This window comes from Podarcis filfolensis, assembly GCF_964270895.1.
Source record: "Podarcis filfolensis genome assembly, chromosome: 3".
In the NCBI taxonomy this organism is placed as follows: Eukaryota; Metazoa; Chordata; class Lepidosauria; order Squamata; family Lacertidae; genus Podarcis; species Podarcis filfolensis.
Window position 1 is genome coordinate 12,569,462 of NC_139606.1, and position 24,600 is coordinate 12,594,061.

Genomic DNA, 24,600 nt, shown 5'->3' on the forward strand with positions numbered 1-24,600 from the left:
TGACGGGGGGATTTCAAAAGCCCCACAATAGAATGGAGTTTTTGGATTAACAATTGGTTAACCCCAGGCAGTGGTTTCCTATTTGTGTCATATAAAAAGCATAGCAATAGAGAGAAGCATGAAGGTAGTTGTGCAGTGCTGTAGTTAGGCTGCCAGTGCCATGTGATAAATGACTTATTTTCTGGCTCTGCAGTGGCTGTCCTGTTGGGCCGAAAGAACAACTTCCCAACAAGTTGGAACAATTTCAGTAGTTTGCTCTGAATGGAGCAATTCCTTCATAAGGGAACATAATGGGCCCATTGTCACATGCTGTTCCTTATGTGTGCCCTTGAGGGACCTTGCTTGCCACGGAGAGTGTCAGCGTTCTCTTATGTCCACAGGACCTGCATACATCAAACAAACCGAAGCACACACGGGTGGGAGGAGGGGAGAGGGACTAACTGATTCTCCCTGTGGTTAGCATTGCAAAGACTGAGTCATCATACAGATTGCAATAGAGATAAGATGTAATGGAAAGTATCTGTGGTGTTGCTTTTGGCTGCTCTTAATTAATCAGATAAAAGTAGGGGACAGTGGGGGAGGAGGACCCAAGGTAATACGTTGCAGAAAATAAGAGAAACTGTTAGAATTGTGCCAAACTGACATCCTTTGGCAGGGATGTGACGAATAGCTCTGCTTGCTGCCCTTTGTCTGAAGCTCATTTATCTATCAAAACAACAAGGTCACAACCTAATTCAGGAATATTGTGTTTTTAAAAGAGCCTTGTGAGGGCACTTGTTCAACTCAAAGGACAGCATTGGAAAAAATGAACTTCATTGCAGCAATGTAGTTGGTGGCAGAGAGTTTATAGCAAGCAGGAGTTAGGACGTAGCCCTTAATTTATGTAGGATTTGATCTGGAGTTAAGGATTGGAGAATTCTCTCCCCTTCCCCCATCTAGTTTACTCCTTTCTTGCTCCACTGGATCACTCTCCCCTGCATTCCACTACTCCTGCCCTGAATTCTGGGAGAATTTCTAAAATAAATTCTGAAACTGTAGTGTAGTTTTCCACAGCTTCATTTGCAGATTATGTTTACAGTGGTACCTCGGGTTAAGAACTTAATTCGTTCTGGAGGTCTGTTCTTAACCTGAAACTATTCTTAACCTGAAGCACCACTTTAGCTAATGGGGCCTCCCACTGCTGCTGTGCCGCCGCCGGAGCACAATTTCTGTTCTCATCCTGAAGCAAAGTTCTTAACCCGAGGTATTATTTCTGGGTTAGCAGAGTCTGTAACCTGAGGAATCTGTAACCTGAAGCATCTGTAATCCGAGGTACCACTGTATCTCATAGAATCATAGAATCATAGAGTTGGAAGAGACCACAAGGGCCATCGAGTCCAACCCCCTGCCAAGCAGGAAACACCAATAGTGCCACGGTATTCTGCTCTGGTCAGACCTCACCTGGAGTACTGTGTCCAGTTCTGGGCACCACAGTTCAAGAAGGACACTGACAAACTGGAACGTGTCCAGAGGAGGGCAACCAAAATGGTCAAAGACCTGGAAACGATGCCTTATGAGGAACGGCTAAGGGAGCTGGGCATGTTTAGCCTGGAGAAGAGGAGGTTAAGGGGTGATATGATAGCCATGTTCAAATATATAAAAGGATGTCACATAGAGGAGGGAGAAAGGTTGTTTTCTGCTGCTCCAGAGAAGCGGACACGGAGCAATGGATCCAAACTACAAGAAAGAAGATTCCACCTAAACATTAGGAAGAACTTCCTGACAGTAAGAGCTGTTCGACAGTGGAATTTGCTGCCAAGGAGTGTGGTGGAGTCTCCTTCTTTGGAGGTCTTTAAGCAGAGGCTTGACAACCATATGTCAGGAGTGCTCTGATGGTGTTTCCTGCTTGGCAGGGGGTTGGACTCGATGGCCCTTGTGGTCTCTTCCAACTCTATGATTCTATGATTCCTCCCCTGCCCTCTTTAATTTTACTGTTGAAAATGTGCACATAGATAAAAACACTTCCCAAAAAGAAAAGAAGTTTCCTGGGTATGATTCTTTGCACCATTTCATTAAGCTTCTTTTTGTGTAGTGTTTTACTGATGTACGCAGGTCCTCCTGCACATTGGAAATACACTGGGGAGCAGGGTTGGTAGGGGCTTCTGTTTAGCAATGCATATGTCCACCTTGATGATTGGGGTGGTTGGGTAGGGAAGATGCAGATAAACTGGAAAAAAAAATTGAAAGGTGCAGCAAAAGTGTGCATGCTCTGTGATTCAGCCTCCATTGATCATGCAGACCCCACATGGGGGGGGGTTAATGTTGCCAGCCTTCATGTCACCTTTGCAGACATATCTGTGTTGCGGAGTTGGTCTGCCAACAGGCCTAATGCCTGAAGCCAGCATATGTGAATTGGCTTTATTCAGTTTGAAAATCTGCCTTCAAGTACACCTGTTGCCACCTGTAGCCAGAAATAGAAAATACTATCATACAGGTAAACAGAACTTGTTGTATTTCATGCTGTGATAATGCTGAAGCCATACGATGAATCAGTTGTTGCATCAGATATGTGTCAAGCTCGCAAGCAGAAAAAAAAATTGTGAGCCTCTAAGCCACTTGGAAAGTAAGCTACATTTGTATACATGGAGACCAGGTTGGTGCACATATTTATACGGGCAGTCCTCCTCTATCTTCTCCTCATGTTATGCTCCCATATTGTGGTCACCACACCTGAGCCCTGAACTTACTAGATGACTTAGGGCTAGCTGGACACTTCTGCCAGGATAGGTGATCATTTAGTAAACCATCCTTTGGGTCGCTGGTGCTAAATAATGTCCAGACACAGAGCATATCATTTCACTCTGAAGACAACAATCATTCATTGCAAAGTCCTTGTTAATTAGTGGATCTATGACCTCATCAATGTAGTGCACGTTATACTACTGTATCTGGAGAATTGGCAAGTACTGCAGCCAATTCAATTTATTGCCACAGTAGGATTTTAGAGTGTAGGGCTTCCACTGCCACTGAAAAAAATAAAAAATCGGGCAGTTGGGCAGAGTGCTTACAAACTTGTTGCCCTTAAGGAAACCAATTCACACAACATTCACATTTTAGCTTGACAGTTCCGTTCTGAAGAATAGACCAAGGAGATGGAATGCTAGCCTGTCATACAGTGTTACTAATGGAGAGTTGAAAGAGAAGAAATACCGAACAAGATGTTGAATGGGCGTACTGGGTTTCATTGTTAACAGGATTGGGCTTTGGGGTTGTTGTTTTTTTGTATTTTTTGTGGGGCGGGGCTGAATTTGTTTAACCCACTTTATTGTGTGGGCAATGACACCAAACATATACAAAATGTAACTTTCTGGAAATCTCACCATTTCCTTGCTAAAAGAAATCAGGAGTAATTCAGATAGAAGCTTTTCACTTTGGTAACAGTGTCTTTGGCTGAACTAGAGGAGGGCCAGGACTTTCAGTGGTCTTGAAAACAGAAATTGGGCAGCATCTAGGTGGTACAAATGCCTTTTGTTGAAGATTCGATTTTCCTTGGTTCAGAAGTTTAACAGTAGTAGTAAGGAACACACTGTACATGTGTGAACGTAGTGGATAACTCCCTCTGGGCTTAGCATGACTTCATCCGTTAGGAACAGGCTTTGTGGTTTAGGCAATTTATGGTAAGCAAACAGCTAGCCTCTAACTGGGCAAAGTGACAATTTGGCAATTAGACGGACTAGTTTTTAGCTGTCACAGTAACTGATCCCCTGTATTTGGCTGCCATTAATTACGCAGACCAATACTGTAGAGAGAACACTTGGTCTTTCATTGAGTGGTCTTTCGGCTGATTCTGCATTGTTGAAATGGACAAAATGCATGCTTGCAACCTTCCTTGGAGCAGTAGGATTCACAACACTTGAACAACAGGTTTGAAATTGTAACTTATTTTCTTTGGTAATGTCAGCTGGTGACAAATCTGATTTAATGTTCCAAAGATTTTCTCTGGTACTGAAAGTAGGTTTTCTCTTTAAAACACACACATACAACCTGATCCTGTCACTTCAGGAAATGCGCTGCAGCAGAAATAAGATTAGTGTCCCAATTTAATATTTATGTAGGTGTCCTAGTAATGCACATCCTGCAGTCCAACAGCATAACAAAGAAATACATTGGCACTCATCTAAGAATCTAAGATTATAAATTCATGGAGGATAGGAAACATGGTTGCATAATTAGGCTGAAGTTATACCTCACGGCACACATTCTAGCTATGCTTCATTTGGAACCTTTTCCATCTTTTATTTCTAAGGAGGAAAAGGTGCAGCAAACAATATTTGTGTGAGTTTTCTCAATTTATGTTACTTTGTGTGTTGTTCATGAATAAAGGTAAAGGTAAAGGGACCCCTGACCATTAGGTCCAGTCGTGGCCGACTCTGGGGTTGCGGCGCTCATCTCACTTTATTGGCGGAGGGAGCCGGTGTACAGCTTCCGGGTCATGTGGCCAGCATGACTAAGCCGCTTCTGGCGAACCAGAGCAGCGCACGGAAACGCCGATTACCTTCCCCCTGGGGCAGTACCTATTTATCTACTTGCACTTTGACGTGCTTTCGAACTGCTAGGTTGGCAAGAGCAGGGACCGAGCAATGGGAGCTCACCCCGTCGTGGGGATTTGAACCGCTGACCTTCTGATCAGCAAGTCCTAGGCTCTGTGGTTCAACCCACAGCACCACCCACGTCCCTGTTCATGAATAAGTCATAAGAAAAAAGAGGTGAGATACCATTCAATTTCAGTAGCATGAAGTGCTTGCTTCTTGTTGACCCAAGTGGCAGTATCACCTAACGGCAACTGACCTTCAATGTCTTCTCATCATTTGTACCAAACATTATGAACCAAACATAGCTTTCTGATCTTGTCTGGTAGAACTGTCTGATAGGGAATAAGCCTACAAACTGTACAGCCTGGGTTTGGGGCTGTGAGGACATACATGATAAAGCGAGGGTCTTAATTGCTCATTCTTCACACCTTGGCTAGAAATGGAGTGAAGAATATTGCACCATAGCCTGGAATGGAATGATTATGGGGGTGTTTAGCAATGGAATGTGGGTGGCAAACTAATATGGGCAGAGAAGGGATTAAAATGCTGGGGAAGTGTGCGAATAAAGCTTATACTGATGCGTCTTTGAAAGATTTTCAGCACTTAACTTTCATATGTAAGTGTTCTAGAGTAGCTAGCTCTCAAGGTGTGACTGCTTGGGGTTTAACCTCCTTAGGTTTCAAGGGAAATGGTAAAATGCCACGAGTTAAGGGACCACAATCAAAGGTAGAAGATAAAAGTTCCTATTTGCCTTCAGATACTTTGTATTTGTGTTGCCCTTCCGAGCCCATTCTGCTTCCTCCAAGGCATCTTAATGGTATTGAATGGGGCCATGGAGACCTCTCTAGAATTTTTGGGATGAGAAACCCATTTGAGTTCAGGAAGGCAAAGTGAATAGGGGTTGAACAAACAGCAGGGAGAGAAATCAGGGAGGCATACTCTACAGTCCTCTAGTTTGAGTTTTATGGCCTTTCAAAAGACAGTCCTCTATTTGAAGTTGTCATCTATTTGGCAGTCGGAGTCCATTTTAAAGATAAGGAACCATAAAAGGAGAGAGGGAGAAGGAGCCTTGCTCACCAACCCTTCACATCTCCTGGTCGGCAGATTGAGCAGATATGCACCTTTAAAGGTAAAGGGACCCTGACTATTAAGTCCAGTCACAGACAACTCTGGGGTTGTGGCGCTCATCTCACTTTATTGGCTGAGGGAGCCGGCATACAGCTTCCGGGTCATGTGGCCAGCATGACTAAGCCACTTCTGGCGAACCAGAGCAGTGCACGGAAATGCTGTTCACCTTCCTGCTGGAGTGGCACCTATTTATCTACTTGCACTTTGACGTGCTTTCGAACTGCTAGGTTGGCAGGAGCAGGGACCGAGCAACGGGAGCTCACCCCGTCACTGGGATTCGAACCACCAACCTTCTGATCGGCAAGCCCTAGGTTCTGTGGTTTAGACCACAGCGCCACCCACGTCCCGTCCAAGGCACCTTGCTTTCCCCCAAACAAGCTTTGCCATCTTCCCCACCCTAGGTCCCACTCCTCACTTGCTGCCATCACTCCCAAAGAATCCTGGGAAATGTAGTTTGTTAAGGCTGGTGGATGTGAAGGGTAAACTACATTTCTCAGGTTTCCTTGGGGAAGCCATGTGTCTTAAATGTGCATAGCTGTGCCATTAGTCTCAGATTATGAGCCTCAGGAGATCTGGTATCCCTCACTGTTTCTCTCCATAAGGTACTCATCTTAAGCTGTGGTTTAATAACCTTTGGTTTTCTGGATGAATATATACTGCAGTGCAATAGCCTAAGCTGAGTAGTGTTTACAATACATCGTGATAAATATTAGAATAGGGTTCTATTTGTCAGCTGAGTAATATCTCTAATGCTGGGATGTTGTGAGAGAACAACACAGTGGTGGACACAAAAGGGCTTGAACTTGATTATTTTGCCAAACTGTTGAACAATCTTTGGGAAGCTTGAGTGACAAGTCCTGACTAAGAGCTTTCAGAAAAAAGGCTACATGAATAAAAGGCAACTGCTTTTTTTTTATTGTTACAAAGCAGATGGCTGGAGTTTTTCCTCTGAATTTTGCATATGTAGCTAAAGGCATTGTGTATTTGGATTGTTTCTCAACCAGTTTTTCATCACATTTAGTTTTTGAATTCACAGCTTTGTCTTTAAATGGTTCATTAAAAGCAAACAATCCATACCTTCCACATTTTCACTTGTGTAATACTTCTTTTTCATTGTACCTGTATGTAGCTGCCTTTCCTTGGTCTCCTGCTGCTGTTTTGCATCTTTCTGCTTTTCTTATTTTATTATTACTTGAAAAGCTTTTCTATTCCAGCATCACATAGTGAATGCATGGACACTGCAGGTCATGTGGTCATTTGGACTTGGCACTAATTTTAAAGAAAAAATATTGCAGTGGGGTCCCCCCCTGCACAGATACCCCACCCCTACTTACTATCCATGAACTAGCTAAGTTATTTGGTGCCTGACCTAGAATATGAGCACTCGATGGATGTGCAAACTGTTTCCTATTTCAGGGAGATGTCTCCATTTTATAGAAAGTGAAACTGAGTACCTTCTGGCTAGCCACATTTTGAATTCATACTCTCTGTATTCTTCTAAGATTAGTTGCAGATAGATATATCAGGGACCAGATCTAATATAAAATGAAGAGCAGTTAGGTATCTCCATACACAAAATCAATAGATATTTTCTGCGCCAAGTTTCTTTCTTTCTTTTTGCTCAACTTCCTTAATAAATTCAGTTCAATACAGAGATTTTTCTAAAACAATACACAAGTCCCTGCTCACGAACCTCAGCAAAATTTGTCTTCCTCCATTAAGTATAAAAGGACCACAGCTCAGGCTGAAAATTAAGCGCCCCAAAATTAAACAACAAATACTCTGGCATGCATATCAGTGAAACAATGTAATTGTTTCTTGTTATCCATGTAGTACCTTGTCAAACTACTAGTTAACTGTGCATTTTCCCCAAAAGTTAGCAAATGCCTAAAATAGCCACTGATGCTATTTAGCCCCAAGTCACAATTTGTGAAGAAAACAAAATTCATGGAAAAGTAACTTGGCAATCTTTTTTATAAAGTGTGATTGGACAACTGTAACAAAGAGAATATTTCTTGATCTGACTAAGAGGCTGAGCTATGAATTATGAAGTCTCCGACTGCAGTCTCACATCACCATGAAATTGCTTGTTGATCTTAGAGCAATCTTCTTCTTCTTCTTCTTCTTCTTCTTCTTCTTCTTCTTCTCCTTCTTCTTTTGTGTGTGTGGGGGTTGTGTTCACATTAGCGGTAAGGTCATTTCTCCCACTGGGTTTCAAGCTGCATTTGCACAGTGTTGTTCATGTGGGGTAGGGATGTTTTCACCCCATACACATGGTTTCTCTGCCCCTGCAAGACCCCCACAACCAAAAATCCTATTATGTTGACATCTATGCATGCCTGACAGCTGTCTCAAACGTTCACAACATTCTTAAGTATGAAGTGATTCCAGGTAATTATTATCATTATTTTTAGATTTAAGCTGGCTTGAGGAAAAATGCATCAAACAGCATTCCCAGTTGCTATATAAATCCTATTATCACCCTTCCTTACATATAATTGACTACCAATAGTTCTAACAGAAACGATGTTTTTCTCAATATATAAACTGGCAGTTCATGCGTTCTACTCTTCATTTTAAAATAAAAAAGCCATCTAGACTGAACTCTGATTTGTGAATTGGAAGTGAATATTGGCGGGGCAGGGGGAGCTGCTATGAATGTGAGTATTTAAAATACAGTATCCTGAGAGGTCCAGTCTCAGAAAGGGAACTTTGGAAGCTATTTCACGGGCCAAATGGCCTGCCTTTCTTTGACATGAAATACAGTTGGTTTTTGCTTGATCAAACTGATGTTTCAGCACTTTTTGCAGGGTTCTCCTTAAATGTGCTGAAGCTAAAGAAAGCTCCACTGCTTAATTTGAGTAAGAGCCTCATAAATAAATGCGGTAAAATCTGTTCAAGCAAGAACATTCTCACGGCGGACTTTTTTTTTGGCTAGAGTTCATGTTCACATTTTGCATTGTGCTCTTCCTCCAAGGAGCTTGGAGCAGGCATACATTGAGCTACCGGGTTATATCTACATGCCAACTCTGAGAGTTAGAAAGAGTGAGTGATGAACACAATGCCAGCCTTAAGTTTCATGGAGATCCATGTATCTGAGCCCCATGGTCCAAGTCCAACACCATTATCACTAAATAGCACTGGCTGCTAGGGCCAAATGATGCTTGTAGATGGGGCAGTCATATCTGTTTGTTCAATCCAAATGATATTTGCAACACAGTGGCTGTGTGAGTGAGAGGAGTTGAATCCATCCTATCTTACCTTACTGAGATGCACTGCAGCCAGCAGTCACCACCCCGGTTCCAGTTTGCTTTTGGTATTGGAGCTGGACAGAGGGGGAAAAGGGTTTGCGGGATGGCTATGTTCTAGCTCTGCTGTGGGAGGCATTATTCTTCTGAATAGCAGTTGCTGGAAATTTTGGGTGCACAGTGCTGTTGTGGTCTTGTCTAACTTGAAGGCTTCCTGCGGGCATCTGGTTGGCCGCTGTAAGAACAGGATGTTAGACAAGATGGTCCAGTGGACTTGCCTTATGTTCTTACAAGATGGAGCTCAGGGAGTTAAGGACATGGAAATCAGCTGCATGCCCCCCCTTTGTTAAAATAACTAAATAAATTAGACCCCTCTCCCCCCTTGATATGTGCATGAGCAAATGTTTGACTCTTCAGCCAGAGAGTTCGAAACCGAACTAGTTTCTGTTTTGCAATACAATGTCTTAATTATACAAATAGCTAAGCTGGCATCACTCTGCACAAATTGAATCTCAGTGGATTTTATGGGAGTTTTAACTCGGGCTTCTTGTTGGGGAGATGGGAGTCATTGCTAGTAATTGCAAACACAGCTGATGAAGTCCTTTTCCGTCTGGGCAACTCGGAAATGTGTGGTGTAATCTTGTGGCTTATTGTCTATCCGACTACAAAAAGCTGACCATTAAAAATAATTGAATATATTCTTCAGGCTTCCTTGCCAGATTAAAATGACTGAAGAAGGCAAGAAGGTGGGGTTGGGTGGGGAGGAAATGTAGCAATGTGGATGTGTGTGTGTATGTGTGTGTGTGTGTTTTCTAGCTCCAAGGTCCTGCATTTGGCTCAATCTGATCTGTTTCAGTCACTCTTTCAGAACTGTGCCCAAAGGAGAGCTATTCTGCCTGGCCTTTAATTTGAACTCAGCCTGATCTTTTATTTCCCTTCTCTTCCCCCTCCCCCCTTTTTATGAAGATTACCCACTCTGGGACCCCACAGCTAATTCTCCCCTGGCCTCCTCACTGGCCCAAGTAGGTCTAATTTAGCCAGCTAGCCCTGGTGACTATCTAATGTTTATTGGATGGATTTCCCTCAAATTGATTTTTGAACTTTGAATTTTATTGTTATTCATGCTTTTATACTGTATTTTATGCTGCTTTTATGTTGCATTACAATTAAATTTGTTGTTAGCCGCCCTGAGCCCGGGTTTCTGAACCAGGAAGGGCGGGGTATAAATAAAAATTTATTATTTATTATTATTTTAGTGTACTTAACAGGAGTAAGTTGCAGTAGTTGCTGCTAGGACTAAGTGGTGTTTCAAATGCTTAATGTGAGCTTCTGTATTGCACAGAAGTCTCAGAGTGAAATTTGAAAAGGGGGGGGAGAGAAAGATTTCTGAAAGTGGTGCAGCTTGCTGTTTTCTGCAAAGCCTATGAGTCAGCTGTCTTGATCCATAGTGATGCTTACCACCAAGGGAAGATGATGGCCCAAACGAGGTGGAGATCAATAGGCCCAGAGTTCTGGAAAACGTTGTGAAATATGGTGAGGCCCATGGATAAATATCAAGGTGCTGGTTCAGGACCATGGTTAGAGTCCAGCAGCAGAAGTGTCTTGTTGGCATGTTCATGGGGCTTCCATACCAGTGGATTCACATGAGAAGGGCCAGGGTGTGAATGCATCTCCTCGGATTCTAGGGATGCCAGTGAACTTCACTCAAGCCAGGCTTAGGAACCAACGCCAAAGCCTTTCTTTGTAAAGCCCAACCTCAAATAAAACCCCTGAACTTCCATCCAACTTGGATTTTTATCTAAACACTCCTTCAACTCTCTCAGCTGTGAAACCCCCTCAGTCCTATGGGGAAAAGATAAAGACACATTCTCAGAATGGGGCATTTAGACCCCACTCATCCCCCAGAGGGGATGGGTGCCCCACTCTTGAACTTTGTCCCTGAAGCCCCCTTTGTATTACCCCCATAGGACCAAAAGGATCAGCATCACTCCACTCGCTCCTATGGAACAGGCAGAAGAAGCTGTAGGAGCAGATCCAGAGGATATGTGTGGGGAGTTGTGCCCCCAGGGCTCTCCACCCTGTCTGTTCTGACCCATCTGTGCAGATATGTGTGAGGCAGGTCAGTGGTTGCAGCACCTTGGAAAGCTCTAAGTGAGCAACTTGCTCCCACAATAGCTGAAGGTTAACTTAAGACACCTTAAGAGTCCCTCCAGGCAGTCTATCTTTCCTGAGCTCCATCCCATAAGACCTTTGGCTCAGGTTCAATAGTCAGTAGGCTCGGGTTTAGCATTGTGGTACTGTTCCCCAGCTGATGGTACAGCAGCACTGGACTTAGAAGGCTCACATGTCTGAGATTGAGGGTGGGCCACCATCCTAAGAATCTGCCCCTGGAGCCCCTTTACCCTCCTCACACCCTCAAATTGGCTTTGAAGAACTATTTGAATTCTTCCAAATTTAGCAGGGAAGACTGGTGTACTTTCCAAATTAGTGCGAGTCCATCTTTGCTGAATCCTCACGTTTGACATCCAGCTTATTTCTGCCAATCCTTCTTCATAGGGCTGCCTTCTCATACAGTCAGTGTAGCGTTAGTGTGCTGAACTCACACAAGGTTGTATGAGCAGCAATTTGTGAAAGTGAGCTGGCATCTCAGCAGCAGGGAGCAACTCCTAGTGTAAATGTTATCATTTTTTGTGTGTCTTATTTTAACTTGGATTTCATCTTGTTAGGCGGCTGTTGTTTTTGCTACAATTGTTGCTAATTTTAACTTAACTGGATTTTTATAGCTTTGTGTTGAAAGCTGTTATGAGAACCTGTCTTGAAGAGTGGGGCAGTAAACGTTGAAATAGAATAAGTATATTTGAAGAAGGTAACAGGTTTCAGGTGTGGATAGGAAGTGGGCTGTTGCAATCTGTTGAAATGTAGTTAAATGCAGTTAGTTGCTTGTAGTGTTCAACAGCTGCTGGTGCTCTACATGTGATGATTCATCATGATTGTAAAAAATGTAATCCAAAGCTTTAACCGGCTTGCAAAAGCCACACGGGCTATGAGGCCATTTGGATACCTCCCCAAAGAAGTGTACAGCTTTTGTTATGGACCCTTAGAGAATGCAGCATGGCTGTAATCTGGCAGAGATTAGTTTGTGCTTCAGCTGAGAGAACAAATGTTTGTCTGAAATGGACCAAGCTTTTGTTGGGAGTGGTAATGATCTACAAAGGGGACTCCCAACATCTTAGCTAGAAGACTATGCCTTAGCAATCTATAATGTCTTTCTCATTCATTAGCTTTACACTGAATGGCTTCAAAATCTTTAAAAATATATTCCATACTCAGTTACTTTTCCTATGTGACATAAAGGTAAAGGGACCCCTGACCATTAGGTCTAGTTGTGGCCGACTCTGGGGTTGCGGCGCTCATCTCACTTTATTGGCTGAGGGAGCCAGCGTACAGCTTCCGGGTCATGTGGCCAGCATGACTAAGCCGCTTCTGGCGAACCAGAGCAGCGCATGGAAACGCCGTTTACCTTCCCGTCAGAGTGGTACCTATTTATCTACTTGCACTTTGACATGCTTTCGAACTGCTAGGTTGGCAGGAACTGGGACCGAGCAAGGGGAGCTCACCTCGTCGTGGGGATTCGAACCGCTGACCTTCTGATCAGCAATCCTAGGCTCTGTGGTTTAACCCACAGTGCCACCCACGTCCTATGTTAGCCTCTAATCTAGGGGTAGGGAACCTGTGGCCCTCCAGATGTTGTTGCACTCCAGCTCCCCTCAGCATGGCCCTGGGGCAGGGATGATGGGAATTGTAGCCAACAAAATCTGTCGGAAACAAGGTTTGGGGCAACTGGTCCCAACTGCAGGCTTTCCATATCAGTGTCTTGTAGCCACTTCACTCGAAAACATTTCACTGATCAACAGAGAGCTGCCATGCATTGACGTCATCCCCTTCTAAACATTTTATTACGAACGTCATTCAATGAGTCTTCCTCTATTCGGGCAGCACATTCTGAGACATATTCTTTGTGCAAACCTCTGCCTCCTTTATTCAGTGGTTGATTATTAGTGTGACTTCACAGACACATTGTTGTTGCTCTTGTTTTTGGCAGGGGAGGGGAATGTGTGCCTGCAGGTAAGTGAAGTGTCTGCTTCCTTAAGCATTTTCTAAAATGCTTAGACAATCACTTGAAGACAGAGAGAGGAATTGCATCACATTGCTCATAGCTATGCATGATGAGTTTCTGTCCCTGCAAGGATGCTCTTCCATAATCCAGTACACACCGTCAATATCTTCAGCACCACAGTAATAAGGAAACAATAAGCTGAAATCAGTCATTTTGTGATCAGTTGCCAGAAGGATTTTAGACTTGGATGGGTAAACAACTTTTAAAATTATGTAAGGGAACTGCATATATATAAAACAGTTTTTCTTTGACTTACTCTAAAACCATTTTCCTATACCTGCAGTTTTTGGAAGTTTCTCCCTGAAGCTCAGTCTGGTATTTTTCATGTAGGAGTAGCTATCTTCTCCCCAGCTCCTATTAAGTATTGTGCCTTGCTGTGTCCTGCTGTACTCAGTGAGGTGGTAGAATACAGCTATGAGAAAGAGTAGAATGTACTCTTCTAACATCAGCTTGGGAAATGCCACTTTTTGAGTGGTCCCTCATGTAATAATACGGTTCACAAATTAAGATAACTAGTACACCAGGGACAGATTCTACCCTAGCCTACTCCTTACTGTACTAGATTTCTGGTTGCAGGGAGCTTTCCATGAAGGGAAGTATTCCCTAATATGTTTCGCCCACATACATCCTTTTGCAGTCTGAAGTGGTAACACTGCAGTTGGCCATCTTGTTTGGTCCCATGTTTATATCAGCCCTGAGAGGATCCTGGTTGTGCTCAGTGGCATCCAACTTTTTACTTCCCTGCTTTAAAAAATTAAAGATCTGGGTTACAGTGGCTTGTGGCACTTAGTGCATTATCCTTTGTCATTATGCTGACTCAATAGTCATTATGCCTTCTGTATTGCAGGATTTCTGGGCTCCCTGCAGTGGTATCAGATAGAAAATGACGCAGTTAGGTTCTGGTGAATATATGCTGCTTTAAGGCTTGCTACCTTCTCTTAATATTAAGGCTGATCTGTCTTTATTTTGCTCAGTTTCAACTTCATTGAGGCTTCTTTAACTGACTTAGGAATTAAGGATATCTAAATGCTGAATTTACTTGATGGAAAGAAAGCACAGTGCAGCTTACATCAAACCCATTATTATTATTTTATTTGCAAATAATTACAATGTTTCCAAGCACTTAGTTCAGGTCACTTGTGATTAGTTCACGTCATATATCTAATGACTTTGATAAGCGATGGCAAGTATTTGTGCTTTCTGCTCCATATCTTTGCTTAACAGTGGCGGCAGCTGTCCTTTAGCATTTAGCATGGATCATTCACTGTTTAATTTCTTCCTCTTAATGGAAACAGATGCAATTTGGTATTTTGTAATTAATGTGAATAGAGAGACTGTTCATTGCTGAGGTGGATGCACTTAGAAGTCCATCTTGCACTGTGCCGATACATTTAGTTCAGACAATTAAGTCTAAGATTGAACATTAATGCTAGAATTGCATATTGATTACATGATAGTCACTTGGCTGAGATGGTTCCACAAATTTCTCACATGTCGGAGGCACTCTCGGAAGTGTTGTAGAGGAGAAGATCCTTCTGTTACTACCTCAATAGGGCAGACTTGTAAAGTAGTTGCGTCTAATTTAGGCTGCCCTTAATGAGGCAACAGTCAAAACTCACCTTAAGCCGGACTGTGGGTTTATTACTGATATTTAATAGAATCTCTATGTGGACGCAGGTGGCACTGTGGGTTAAACCACAGAGCCTAGGGCTTGCCAATCAGAAGGTCGACGGTTCAAATTCCCACGACAGGGTGAGCTCCTGTTGCTCGGTCCCAGCTCCTGCCAACCTAGCAGTTCGAAAGCACAAAGTGCAAGTAGATAAATAGGTACCGCTCCAGCGGGAAGGTAAATGGCGTTTCCGTGCACTGCTCTGGTTCACTAGAAGCAGCTTAGTCATGCTGGCCACATGACCCAGAAGCTTTACACCGGCTCCCTCGGCCAGTAAAGCGAGATGAGTGCCACAACCCCAGAGTCTTCCGTGACTGGACCTAATGGTCAGGGGTACCTTTACCTTTATGTGGACACAGTACAGTGGTGGTGGGGAGCGAAACCTTTTTTAAAACAACAACAACAACAACAACAACAACCCAAATTGAGGGGGGAACAGTAATATTTTTGGGGGGGACCCTGTGTCCCCAATTTTCCTCCCCTCCCCTGTCCTTTACATCTCCATGGAGGGGTGTGTGTGTGGATGGATTTAGTGGAAACATCCCTGTATTCTCTTCTACCAGCTCAGCCAGGCTCCCACTAGCTGCCACAGAGAGTGTTGGCACAACGATGAAACCTGGATTGAAATTAACAGTAAAAGAGATTAAACACATCAGGATAGGCTTGCTCAAACTATTATTGTTATGTGTACATTGATAAATTATAGAAATACACGCTGAGCAGTGGTCACGTGTCACAGCGATATTGGTGCTGCAGTCATCAGTAAAGCAGAAATCATTAAATTGTGAAGGAATAGCATGTTGAGAGGAGGATAAGGCAGGGAATTTACATACCAGATTTTAAAGTAATTTGATGTTTGCCTTTGCAGGTTTCATAAAAGCTCCACAACTCACCTGTAACTCTTTAATCCACAATTTGCCACTTGTTTAAGTATTTGCATGAGGTATTTACAGTGTGGTGAAATGGGCTCCCCATTGCCTTTCGTCCTAATGAAGAACCTTTGTTCATTTCCATTGCATAGTCAGTTGAATGTGCATTGCTTAGCAGAGTTTCTTCCTAGAATTTTTTTTAACTTTAAAGCATAAAAAATAGTTCTGCACAGCTGGTACACTGTCTTTATCATCCCTATGGAAGGATCAGGACATGAATATTATAACATCATTAGAGAAAATGTTTGCTAAATTCGGCTAGCTGCTTGGAAGTAACAAGATCTTGACCTTAATGGTTACTTAGATTGCTGTTTCATGTTCTAAGATGAGCAAAGAACCATCTATGACCCAAGGGTATTCTGCTGTATGAAATTTTTACATTTCTACAGTGAATAATGCCTGCCAGTTTTGACATAGTTAAATTGAATTACTGGTAACTACGATAAGAGTTCTTTATTTATTGTTCCACCTCACCTTCATAGTCCTAAAAAAGCACACAAATAAAATTAAAGGATGTGTTCCAAGTCAGTTAAGATTCTGCCTTGTACACAAATGGTCTTTTAATTATACCTGGGGGTTGCTGTTTTGTATCACGGTTCAACTTGTATTTGTTGTACTGACAACTTTAAACCAAAACAAAAATAAACAAAGAAAGCTGGGCTTCAAAACTAATTGCATCAGTGTTGGCCATCATTTAAGATTTTAGCTGTTATGAATTTGTAGTGATGGATATATTGGAGTTGTGTAAAAACAGCTTTCATGGTTGGGTCATGCAAGACAGGGACACACACTTTGCATAAAAGAGAACTATTTTTGCACCCATTTGAAAACTCCAAAGGATGAGACTGCTTTCAAAGCAAATTAACTTTCATGGTCACAACTGTTGTTCATTTGTAACAGGAAATACCTGCTGTGCTAACTATTTCTACACTGAAACATCCTCAAATGCCATGGGTGCACCTAGCAATCTCAGAAATTTAGTTCATGCTGTGCTCCCCCATCCCCCGGAATGCAGAAATTTGAACCCGGAGGGTCTGACTGAGAGCTACTTGGCATGTCAGGAAGAGACAATAACAGGGGATGCGCAAGTATTTGTATACCAGACTTTGCTAATCAGGTGCCCTCCATATGTTTTGGAGTACAACTCCCATCAGCTGGTTGGTCAGTGTTAGGGTAGACATTTCTACCCTTGCTCTCCCAAGCTCACATCTGAAAATTCATTCAGAAGCACTTTTAGGAAGTGCAATTCAGTTCCTTTTTCTTGCCCAGTGCTGCTTGAGAATGCCTGAAGCTGCTATAAGAGACAGGAAGGGTAGTTTAGGGTTTCTATAATTTGAAGAGCAAAAAAGAGGATACTATGATGGCCATTCAAAACAAATAAATGCAATTTGTCTCAAATTTTCTGTGGAAAAAGAGGACGTGTCTTGGAAAAAGAGGACACATGGCAACCTTAGATAGGCATAAGTTTAGAAATTGTGTGGATTAGGGCTGGGCAATATATCAATATATGCATCATCTAAAAATGAAGGTTTCATACTTTTTGACCTTGCAATATATCGTGAATCATGTCTCTCTCTCTCTCTCTCTCTCTCTCTCTCTCTCTGTGTGTGTGTGTGTGTGTGTGCTATGCAAAAATCATGATGCAGTGGAAGCTGTGAAGCCAGCCAATGCCTCTACATAACTCCATCCTTATTTCAGAAATTGTGATATATCTGTATATCGCGATGTTTAACTGATGATGTATCACAAAGTTGAAAACCAGCTGCATCGTTAATTCAGATGCCGTGATATATTTGCACATCACAATGTCTAGCTGGTGATATCACGATGTTGAAAACCAGATATTGCCCACCCCTAGTGTAGATGAAGCAGCGGGTGGGGAACTACAGCAGAGGCAGAACCAAGGGGACAGTGACATGCATAAAAGGATGTGTGCTGGGAAAAACTTGTGAAGGGTACAGACTGTGTGCTGTTGCTGGGGAAAGGGGCTAGGCAAGACAGCTAAGGAAGATAGGCGAGATAGCAAAGAAAGCATAGGGCACAGGAGATCAATGGGTAATGTAGTGATAGTGCCTGCTGAACCAGCCACCGCTTGCACATGTTCACAGGGGAGTACTAATGTAGGTGACGCAACAAAAAAATTGCATTAAATTCCTGTTGGCAATCTGTTGACAGCAGTTGTCTTCAGCCCTTGATTCACTGCTCATCTGGTGTTTGCCGATTGTACTCAACTCAGAAGTTGCACGTCTGTTTCCATGGTGCTGATTAGCATACCATAGCAGGTTGCATCCGAGGCAGATTTACAAAGGCTGGAACGGCCAGACTGACCTCACTAAAACAACATTGATCTTAAGGCAGTAGTACGGAGCTAGACTGGGGTAGGTAGGTGGGGGCGTTTCTGAAGCATATTGGGGAGACTGATGGGGGAGAAATGGGGAGAAATGGTGATTTGTTCAGCGGCAATTGTTATAGTTTCCAGATTTTTTATTTATTTTAGCCAAATGGAATTTCACAATGTGATTATATCCACTGTTTGATCTCTCATTGGCTGAGATTATGCCATTAATAAACCCTTTCAGGGTTCTTTTCTTTGGTGCAGCACCGAATGGCTATGAAGATAATGTAAAAATGCGAGACAGAGTGAAAGATATGGCATGTTTTGCGGGTGCCTTCTTGTTTTTCAAAATAGTGAGTTTCATGCTGATAATGAAACATCACAGAAACTCTGTGTGCTGTTTGAATGCATCTTTTAGCATTTTCATGCAGAGCATATGCCAGGAATTGGCTCTGAATTTAATTAAATCAGTTTCCTTTTAATACTACCATCTCCTTGTCTTGAATAACTTCTTGGTAAATAAACTGGTAAATAAACTGGTAAATAAGGGACACTAATGGATCTGATGGCTTCTCCTTCTCCTGAAGCATTCCTATATCTCCTGAGGGTGCCTTATCCTGAAGTAAATAGATAAGATGGGAGGAGGGGCCAACCTCCTTCCCAGATCAGCCCTTCCTAACAAGCTGAATGACTGTGTCAGGCTGGATCTCCTAAAAGTACAGTATCCAGGCTCCCCCTCTCAGACACAGTCTTTGGACTCTCAGCTTGAGGGAACTTTAAAGCCTTTATTCAGCAAATCATTACACTGTCCAAAGTACAGGATGCAAGATTTGTAAGGCCGCAGCAGATCTCTTAAGGTTCATGACTAGATGATAGCTAAGAAGTTGTCCCAACACTACTTTTAAAGGGTAGGATGGGTCCAAACAGTTACCGTATTTTTTGCTCTACTTTTTCCCTCCTAAAAAGTAAGGGGAAATGTGTGTGATTTCACTGCGCAGCGATCCCTCTTGCTGTTCTGGCTTCTGAGATTCAGAATATTTTTTTTCTTGTTTTCCTCCTCTAAAAACTAGGTGTGTCTTGTGGTCTGGTGCGTCTTATAGTGCGAAAAATACGGTACATGGTTATTGACAAGAAGAATGAGCTTGCCAGGGATCGCTCCAGTGGGTTGGCTGGAACTGTTCACATCTGTGCCAATGGCAACATGTCCTTAGTAACAGAACCTAAGTCAGTCCTTCCAGGTCCCCTTCCACTTCTGGTTCAGCCAGACCCATTGATTGGTTGCCCTCCTCTTTGGCTACCGTGGAGACTTCCTCTCTGGAAGATTCTCCCTCCCTTTCCGTGACATCTGCCAATAATGGGCTAAAGACTTCTCCTGAGTTGCTGAACTTTGGTTCATCCAAGAGGCTTTGATTTATGAGAAAGGCTGAGACCCTGAACATTTATCTCTGGTCTCTCTCCATGCTAGCAGACAGATTTACAACACCTGCTTATCTGGTTGGCACCATTGCTCAAGCCCAGTCTGAAACACCATTAATGGGAATAATATCATCATCCAGCTGTGCTCCCATAAAGCCCCCCACCCACACACCATCAGCTAACCTGAGCCACAGAACGTTACAGCTGAAAAGCCCCAGGATTGGCTGGCCTGAGACAATGGCATTGCTAGGTCACAAAGGTGTTCAACCAAGGCCCCTGGATACTTTCTTGCTAGTGCCCCACTTTCCCTGTGGAACAAAATATCTAATGCCACCTTCAAATTGACTGGAGGAATGTATTTGGAAGGCTTTGGAGAATATAGAGAAAGCCACCAAGCAGTGAGTAGGTTGTGGCCCATTCTCTACTGACTTTTCATAGCTCATCTTCCCCATGGAAGATATTTGAAAGGTAAGTTACCTAGGCTTCCGTGCATAAAATTTTCAAGCATTATAAAATAGATAGATATTCACCTGCTATAGTAGCATTTGGCAGGAAAGTGTTTCAATGAGTAGTCTTACAGCAAATGTTTGATCCTTGGAAGCCCACCCAACGTTATTCCGCTGGGAGTCCCAGAAGAAAATGGAAATTTCCTTGGCCATTGATTTCTGTTCTCTGAGACTCCCTTTTTTAAAATGAGATTGTTATTGTATTATAAAAGTTTTTCATAATACAATAAAATTGCAGCTACCAAACATACAAATAGAAATAAGTAGAATACAGAGTCATTTCTTAGTAAATAATTTTTAGCCATTACCAGCCACAGAAGGTAGTAGACCCTCTCTCAGCTCTTACCTGGGATTTTTCCTTTCTCCTCCCAGACTCTCACCCTGTCTCTCACCCAGGCTCCTCCATCAACCATCTACCCCCCCCCCCCGAGTATACAATCTCTGGACTTTATGATATAGGACAGAAAGGCAGTAAGATTGTAACAATAAGAAAAGAGAAAAAAGAAATAAAAGAAATACAAATTAGAGAAAGATACAAAAAGAAAACTTCTGCCTATTGAGAGCCAGTGTGGTGTAGTGGTTAAGAGCGGTAGTCACGTAATCTGGGGAACCGGGTTTGTGTCTCCGCTCCTCCACATGCAGCTGCTGGGTGACCTTGGGCCAGTCACACTTATTTGAAGTCTCTCAGCCCCACTTACCTCACAGAGTGTTTGTTGTGGGGGAGGAAGGGAAAGGAGATTGTTAGCCGCTTTGAGACTCCTGAAGGGGAGTGAAAGGCGGGATATCAAATCCAAACTCTTCTTCTTCTTCTTCTTCTTCTTCTTCTTCTTCTTCTTCTTCTTCTGATTTTCCATCTACTGGTTACATTAAAAAAAATATATTGTTTAAGACTTTCAGTCCATTCTAACATCCATCTTCTCCACTTTCTGTTAAGTCAATCTACTGATTGAGAGCGGGGTAGCTACTGCTGTCTAACAACAGCATGCTTATAATAATATATTTTATTTTAAATTGGTTTGTAATGTACTGGGTGGAGGGTGGAGTTTTATGGTTTTAAGATCATCATCATACATAAGCTGTTGGTCTATTAGAATGCTTCTGAGCATCAGGCAGAAGTTGTCAGGTTAGTGGTACCAATGTGGATTGAACAATATTAGTGCTAAAGGTGAAAGAGAGAGAGAGAGAGAGAGAGAGAGAGAGTTGCTAGGGATGGCAACTACCTTTGAGTTCACTGAATTGGTCAACCTGTACCTGGGCTATTCCATTTTTAAATTGTGTGCAAGCTCATATTATTTAATGTTCCTCAGTATAAAATTGGACATTTTCCTTGTGGAAGCATTTGATAAAGCGAGCATCCTCCTGCAGTCTGAAGGCGTTTGGCCGAGGCACAAATTGAACCACCTCTCTCTGAGAACTAAGCCCTAAAGTGCTGCTGACCTATGCACAGCAATAAAAAGCACAGCCACCATTAATGTTTTCCTGCAGTTGTGTTCTCAGCCCGGATTGCTTCTTGAATCAGGAGTGCTTCAAATGTTTAATGGTGGCATTGTATTAAGCTTCATTAACCACCCACGTAAACATTTTCACAGAAATACAAAACAGAAACAACACAGGCATTTAGCATTTTGTGGGTAATTTTATTGCTTTTCAAAAGGGCACATTCTGTGCTTCCTCTGTGGTTGCAGAGATGTAACTGGGAATATCCCCTTGGGAAATGAATGCAAAGCATGTCCCATATTAAGGCTAATATGCGGCAAATGCTTTGGAGCTTCTGGAATGCTTGTTAGGTGACGAGGAACCAAGGATGCATATCCACCAGTGCTAGCCTCAGATAAAAGTGTTTTCACTTGAGCAGTCCATGCACCTCTTCAGCATAGAGTAGCTTGTGCCTATGTTCTGTTTGTCAGCAAACTGCCTATTGGGAATTTGCATAGTTATGGCAGCCAACAAAAAAGAGCACTTCAGTAGTGTTAGACTAAGAAGTGCCACTTACTGTAAACGGACAATATTCATATGCAGTTTTCACTAGCCCTAACTACCTGACTGCTGTTGGAAGGATCTGTTAGTATACCCTCCAACATTTCTCCGTTGAAAACAGGGACATCCATAATAATAATAATAATAATATTTATATTCCACCCATCCGACTGGGTTCCCCCAGCCACTCTAGGCGGCTTCCAACATATACAAAAATATAATAAAACATTAAACATTAAAAAACTTCCCTTTACAGGGCTGCCTTCAGAGATTTAAGCAGAGGTAAGCATTGGAGATGTGGGACGCGGGTGGTGCTGTGGGTTAAACCACAGAGCCTAGGACGTGCCGATCAGAAGGTTGGCGGTTCAAATCCCCGTGACGGGGTGAGCTCCCGTTGCTCAGTCCCTGCTCCTGCCAACCTAGCAGTTTGAAAGCACAAAGTGCAAGTAGATAAATAGGTACCGCTTCGGTGAGAAGGTAAACGGTGTTTCCGTATGCTGCTCTGGTTCGCCAGAAGCGGCTTAGTCATGCTGGCCACATGACCTGGAAGCTGTATGCCAGCTCCCTTGGCCAATAAAGCAAGATGAGCGCCGCAACCCCAGAGTCGGCCACGACTGGACCTAATGGTCAGGGGTTCCTTTACCTTTTACCTTTAAGCATTGGAGAAAGGTAATGATTAGTTCTACAATCTCTTCAGCTTTCTCTATCTCCAAGGGGGCTTCTGAATTTTTGTAAGAGACTGGTTTACATGTGACGACTTTGGACATGAAAGATGTAAAATGTAACCAGGTACTAAAGTACATACTTTGAATATGCAGTTCTGTAGCCAGCATCCCAGGCTAAAACACAGGCACACCAGCTTTCCCTTCAATACTCCCTTTCTGCAATTTATAATCCTCCCCTGTTGTCTTGGAAACAAGGGGGTATATATTTGCCTTCAGCAGAGAGGGACACATGGAGAAAATAGTAGCTGACTGGATATTGCTCTGTGATCAGAGGCAAGGTGACTTGAGCAAGTTCATAAAACTCTGTTTTTAGACTACAGCATCCATCATCCCCAACCTTTGGCTATATTGGCTGGATCTGGTGGGAGTTATTCCAACAATATTTGCAGGGCATAATGTTTTGCCTGCAGTTGTTTTGGCCGAGACATTTCCCATAATGGACATCTATCCCAGAGAATGGGTTATCAACCTGCCTGCCATTCAAGTAATTTCCTCAGACACTCTGGGATGCAGTCCTTTGAAGGCTTCCTATGAACTTGACTCTGCACTAAGACAGGGGGATCTTTTGTAGGGTGATGTTGCCAAAGTTTAGAATTACTTGTTTTGCTATATGAATTTGTTTATTCATGACTGCATTACAAACCTAGCAGCATTTTCCATGAAATTTCTTCTTCAGCTCGGAAGTTCGAATGACTTTATGCATATGCATGGCTAGCATTCAGGTCAGGACACTAAACTTAGCTGATGTGTAGGTGCATGCACAGACATTCTTTATCGCTGAACTCTTAATATTGATTAAACTATCCTTGATTTGCTGGGAACCGCATGACCAGTCCAACTGACGATCGTTCTGTTTATTAGCATTTAATCTGTTTAGGTAAATTATCTGTTCTGTTGCAGATGTTGTATATTGTAGTTGTCCCCAGTCCCTTAACGAGACCTGAAACCCTCTCTTGCATGTTTGAGTGGAGCAGAGTATGATGAATTCAGAGAAGCTCTGCACGAGTGCAGATCAGGCAAACCCAAACTGAAGCTCTCAGGGAGCAATGCAATAAACTACACACTTGGCAACTCTACCCACTGTCTTGTGGGACACCTTCAGGAGACGAACCCTACACAAATCAGGACGGTTGGATGGCGCCTTGTGGCAACTCCTCCAGCAACTCCTGCAGCCAAGCTGGTGCCAAATGTATTGCTCTGCTTTCCTTTGGACCACAGTGAGGCTGAGAAGGGGGTCTTTTTGTCTGGGCAACCGAGGACCTCCATACCCACTGCCCAGGCTTGCACCCCAGAGATGTCACTTCAGTGCTGCTAATGCAGTAGAAGCAATGTGGTAGGCAGCAGTTATGGCCTCAGTCTCTGTGGCCTCAACAGGTGCTGTGATCTTTCAGTTGTTTGAATTACCCCCCGGGGCACAGTCCATTGTCTGTCAAGACAGATGGATGCCAACAACAACAACAACAATAACAACAACATCATGGCACCCATCAGCTTGCATGCTCCAACATAACAAAGGTGGAGAAAACTCTCATTGAATTGTACGTTCCCCCCAAAAGCTTGCAAAGAGGAGTTAGGTTTTCACTAGTTCCTGCGATTTGAAAGTAAAATGTGTGATAATCTGAATAATTGGAAATTGTGTCCATGACCTTAGTGTCACATGAGTCTCTTAATTGCAACATCCCTTAATTAGGATGTGCTTAAGCAATACAGACTCCGAGGCGCAGAACACATTCATGGGAATCACTATAGCTTAATGAAAATAAATGCCAATGAGTCATCCTCCAGCCTTATAAAATGCTCTTCCAGGGGAATGTGCATGCCCTTTTTCATATTGCACTCTATTAAACCTCGTTTTACTCTGTTAAAAGGTGATGAAATGTATTTTGTGATTCTTTCCTTACTGTGAGGCATGCAGAGTT

At 42.9% G+C, this 24,600-nt stretch overlaps 1 protein-coding gene across 3 annotated transcripts in view; it reads left to right on the forward strand.

Annotated features, from left to right (window-relative positions):
• The window catches only part of PLCB1 (phospholipase C beta 1), a 466,407-nt gene that overhangs the window by 73,715 nt on the left and 368,092 nt on the right, over positions 1-24,600 (forward strand). Inside the window, exon 1 of one of the 3 annotated variants that reach the window (XM_083606831.1) lies at positions 19,178-19,941. The exons of the other annotated variants lie outside the window; for them this stretch is intronic. The gene's annotated coding sequence lies outside the window, so the exon portion shown is untranslated. Of the gene's footprint in view, positions 1-19,177; positions 19,942-24,600 lie in introns of those variants that run through there. 3 annotated transcript variants of the gene reach the window in all.